The sequence below is a fragment of the Chrysochloris asiatica genome, unplaced genomic scaffold, assembly GCF_000296735.1.
Source record: "Chrysochloris asiatica unplaced genomic scaffold, ChrAsi1.0 scaffold00028, whole genome shotgun sequence".
Taxonomy (NCBI): Eukaryota; Metazoa; Chordata; class Mammalia; order Afrosoricida; family Chrysochloridae; genus Chrysochloris; species Chrysochloris asiatica.
In genome coordinates, this window is record NW_006408546.1 from 21,766,402 (window position 1) to 21,771,748 (window position 5,347).

Below are 5,347 nucleotides of genomic sequence, written 5' to 3' on the forward strand. Positions count from 1 at the left end.
AGTATCTTTGATCTCTGTCTGTTATACCTTAAAATGAAACCCACACTCTACGATGGGTTATGCAACCACTTCAAATACTATGATTGGAATTTATGTAATGTGTATGAGATGGTTTGCCAGTGAGTAGAAGAGATGTTGGAAATCATTTTTCACTGGTGTGTAGTAGATGCTGAACAGGCTCATCCACTATTGCATGAATACGGTAGAGTCCTGCAAGCACTACCAGTGAAGTCAATTGCCATAGAGTTACTTCTGACTTGTGACTGCCTGTTTCAGAGTTCAGCTGTGCTTCATAGATTTTCAATGACGGCGATCTTTTGGAACAGTAGGTTATGTGTTTTGGCATAGTGGGTTATGTGTTGGGCTTCTAATTGCAAGGTCAGCAGTTCAAATCCACCAGCTGCTCTTCAAGAGAAAGACAAGGCTGTCTGCTCCTGTAAAGATTTACCACATCAGGAACCCTATGCAGGGCAACTATGAGTCAGAACTAACTCAGCAGCGTACAGTCACCACCACCATGATCTTCTGGAAGTAGCTCAATAAGCCTTTCTTCTGAGGTGCCACTGGATTGGTGCAAATTGCCAACTTTTCAGTTAGCAGATGAGAACTTAACTCTTTGCACCACTCAAAGACTCCATGTAGCAAACCCAGGGTAGCACTCAAGGTCTAGATATCTGCTAGTTCTTTTTTCTGCCTACCCCCCAAATCAAAAAACACTGTCACCTGATTTGATTATATGATGGACTGGTCAAACCTTCAAAAGATAGTTTTTTTGACTGTTGAGCAGATTTTATTTTTGCAGTAAGAAAGGTGCAAAGAGGGTGCAAGTACAGCCGGTGAGCCATGAGCTCTCAGTGTCTTGGTGACTCTCATCCTGAAGCAGGCTGCGGCATTCTAAATTTCAAGAGGTCCAGGTTCACCTCTGAGAAGGTGTACACAGTGTAGTCATAGTGCTGGAGATTCTTGTAGGTGGTGTTGTCAAACAGTTCGACAGGTAAGGCGGTTGGCTCCTTCTCCTGTATGTTGTCTGGGTCTTCCATTTGAGTTGCTGACTCTTGAATTATGTCACCCTTTTCCTCAAGGTTTAGTTACTGGTATTTGCTCATCAAAAACATCTTTGCTCTGAGCAGGAACAGTCTTCAAACTTCCAGCTGCTTCTCGATCTTCCAAAACATTCTGTACTCTGAGAAGTTACCTTCCATGTCAGTTCTGGCACTTGGTTTGCCAAGTTTTTTTCAGCTGTCTCAGAAGGTGCTGCCTGCAGCTGTTTTTCTGCCCCAGATTCCTCAGCCATTAGCATTGGCATGGGGCTCGGTTATGGAGATAATCCTGAATCCATGTGATCAAGTAAATTTTCTTTTGGCACAACTGGCTCTTGACTTTCTCTATTTATTTAATTCAATTTAAATTGATTCTGTAATTATTTTCTTTTGCATATTGCTTCTTAACCCCTTCCTCCTCCTTTAATCGGGCACTGTTTTCTTTAGCAGATAGGCTTTCTCTGTATATAAGTTGTCCCTGTGTGGCATCTGGGACCAGATCTTTTCTTTGGCTGTGATGTAGAGAATTATTTCATATGTTTCTTCTGACATAGTCTTTAAGGAGCTCTCATAGTGTGATGGGTACAAGTCAGGCTGCTAACCTCAACATCTACAGCTGGAAACATCTACAGTTGAAAGCTGACGCTTTCTGCTCCCGTAAAGATTTATAGCCTCAAAAACCCTATGCAGGCTCACCAAGAGTCGAAACCGACTCCAGGGCTCACCATCACTACCACCAGCATAGTCTTTATAAACCCCTACCTAATGAAGAGAAGATGGGGGAAGATGCTAAAGAATTATATGATTCACTTGTGAGTGATTGTTAATAGGATGGTGAGTATAAACTCTTGGAAAACTAATGAGAGAGAGGATGGGTCTTTTTGTCATGCTTCTGCATTACAATGAGCCATTTCAGAAGCAGGGAGGGCATCCAACTACCATCAAAGAAGAATAGCCAGGAATGGAAAACACCCTTTAAATGGAGTTTTCTTGACACAGGGACAAAGATTGTGACACTGGAGGAGTGGCAGAGGAGAAGCAGCAGCAGCTGAACCAAGATCCAGGGCACAAGACAGAGCGGTGGGCTCTCCAGTCCTTGGAACAAGTACAGCTGAGTATCTTTGGGCAGCAGGCTTGCTTGAAAGTGGGGCGTCATCCCACATTTAAATGAGGGAGCTAGAGTTGCTGACTCACAGATTTAAAGCCAAGTGCCTTCAGACTGAGGCTTATGGTGAAAGAGTGTGCCCTGTGGGCATTTATCAGCAGCCATAAAAGAGTTTTGGAACATTAGCCAGGCAGAGAGAAGCCTGCCTATGGGGAAACGGTCATGAACAAGTGTACCTTGAGCATGTCTGAACCTGAATTTTAACCTGTTAACTTCCCTAATAAACTCCATAACTTTGGGCATGGTGTCTAAGTTCTTTGTGGCCGTTCCAATGAATTATCTAACCCAGAGGTGAAGTAGAAAGTACTTTGGGCGGAATGTTTGGTGCCACATTTTCTTGTTGTTTTCTTGGAGAGAAACTTTCACGTAAGTTCCTTATTAGAATAGCTGAAAACATTTACAAGAGGAGATTAACTAAGAGATTAACTCTAAGTGTGTCACATTGCTAGTACATGATTGTTGTTTGTTAGAATGTAGTTTAAGATTTGTTTTCATTAAATATTTCCCTTGGCAGTGGATTTATATAGGACACAAGAGCCTTCACAAATCTCTGGTCTCTGGAGCCTCCTAGCATGAGTCTTTACAAACGATCTTATTCTTGTTGTTTTAAGTGCCGTTGAGTCGGTTCCGACCCACAGCAACCCTGTATAGGGTTCCCAAGGAGCGGCTGGTGAGCTTGAATCACTGACCTCATCGTTCAAATGAGTTTGCAGTTCAGTGCATTAGCACACAGGGCCATACCAGGAGTCCAAACTTATTCTTGGTGAACAGCAAATTAGACTTAGATCAATGATCAACAAGATAGAAGACAGCATTATCCTTTTTGAATTCATTGTGAGTCTTGGAACTATGTCAGCTATCTTGGACTGAATGCCAATCTGTTAACTTCCCTACTAACCCCCATAACTGTGACTATGATATCTAATTAAGAGTAGCCAACAGCCAGAGATGGCATAGAAGAAAGCTAGAAGGAGATAGGCTCATTGGCAATGTGGAGTTAAGCTGTCCTGGGACCTAATCTAAATCAGAACTTCTATGTTAGTTGGTAAGCTTATCTCATGATCTAAACCAGTTTTAGTTGAATTTATTTATCATCCCTAACTATCTGATATAACATCCTTATGAGCAGAACCAAATCATTTGCACACTTCAGTTCAAAATGAAAATGCAGATTTCTTGTTAAAACATTAAAAATATTAAGCTGGTGACAACAGAATATTGAACTTCTTGTGGGCTCCTTTAAACACAAGCCCTGTGCAAATGCCCAGGCTGCATGCCCATGATGCTGGGCCTGTCTGAGGACCTTGGGTAGAATGTTTCCCAGCCGATTCAAGGTAGATAGCCAAGCCTTGCTATGAGGCCTCTTTTCCTTGGGATTTAAGTTTTGTTATTTCTTCTTGCTGTAAGGATGATTTTAAACTGCGTTTACCTGGAGAAATTAAAGCAAGTGTAAAGGCATGAACACATCTGTTCCTAACTTAAAACGTGATCACTTTTTTCAGATCCAGTAATTTACCCAAGTTCACTAAATGGAGAAAAATCTTTAAAAAAAAAAATCCAACTCTATTGTGCTCAGCCTCATCTAAACAAGCAGTGTATATATCTTTGCCTCATAAGCACTGGCGTTTCTTCTACAATAAAGTATGAAAGAAGGGGAGAGAAAAGATTAACTTAAATGAGTACCTTCTGTGGTCATCAGCTATAAAAGGGATGATAAGAGGCCAATTTTTGTAAAAAAAAAAGCATTTGGTGCATACTGTAGATTTTCAGCTAGAGCATTTTCTCTGTTAGAGGGATAAAGCAGTAATGTTATTTAACTAAGGAAGCTCAAAGAAGACAAATAACACAATGTGAAGCTGAGCACTAGCCTAGGCTTTAATGTTTGTTAGCTTTAAGCACATACTCCCAAAGATAAAGACTGATTATTTTGTTGCCTTGTGCCTTGAGAACAATGGTCCTCAAGTTCTAGAACAGTTTTGTGAATTCATTTTTATATAAATCAAGTATGGCATTTTCCCAAAGATAGAAGCCTAGGTAGTTAATTACTAAATATATAACACAAGCTAAATCTACTACTATGGGGTCCATTCCGATCCAGTAGTGGCCCATGGGTTCTGATATTATAAATCTTTAAAAAATCAGATAACTCGTATTTCTCCTGCAGAGCCACTGGTGGGTTTCTAACTGTACAGAGACATTATACAGTGCCTACAGAGAAAGACCAGCAGCCAAGAATGCTTTGCCATGCTGGTAGTAGCAATTAAAACCCTCACATTTTGACTTCAACATCCCAGCTGTGACATGATGAAATCAACTCCTTGGCTAAGAAAAAATTATAATGGTAAAGAAGATACTGTGATTTTTGCATATTAAATATAAACAATTTGTAGGCATTTGAAATAAATTAATGCATGTAAATGTAAAGCACTGTATTTTGTTAGATCTATAAAATGCTGTATATGCGATACCCATTTACTCATATACAGCTAACAGTAGCCCTGTTGAGGAAGGAAAACATTGTTCATCATTGAAGAAGATGGAGAGAGGAGAGTTCACCTGTAGGTTAGAGTTCAGAAGGGCAACATATATTAAAATAGAAGAGGCAACAATCAAAGTCTTGCTTTCTAGACAACACATCCAATATTGTTGCTGTTGTTGTCAGATACCATCGCTCTGACGCATAGTGACCCACGCACAACCTTGTCCTGCACCATCCTTAATATTTTTGTTATGCTCGAGCCTATTGTTACTGCCACTGTGTCCTTCTAGTCTTTCTGATGTTATCCAGAACTGGTCATGATCCACACAGTTGAAAGTTTTTCATCATCAGTAAAGCACAAGTAAATATCTTTCTGATATTCTTTACTTTCAGCCAAGATCTGATATCAGCAGTGAAATACCTCATTCCACAACCTCTCCTGAATCTGGCTTAAATTTCTGGTAGTTCCTTGTCGATATACTATTGGAGCTGTTTTTTTGTTTTTTTTAATGTTTTATTGTGAATTATATGATAGTTTACATGGGGGAACTTTAGTTTTACATTCATTCCATCGTATATCATCTCATTGCCATGGTTCCAATCCCCTCCACGCATCATCAACCACCCTAAGGGTATATCCCAGAAACCCGCCCCCTACACTTC

At 40.3% G+C, this 5,347-nt stretch overlaps 1 pseudogene; it reads right to left on the bottom strand.

Annotated features, from left to right (window-relative positions):
* Window positions 1–851: 851 nt before the first annotated feature.
* Window positions 852–5,347, bottom strand: part of LOC102820353 — a 53,956-nt pseudogene continuing 49,460 nt past the window's right edge.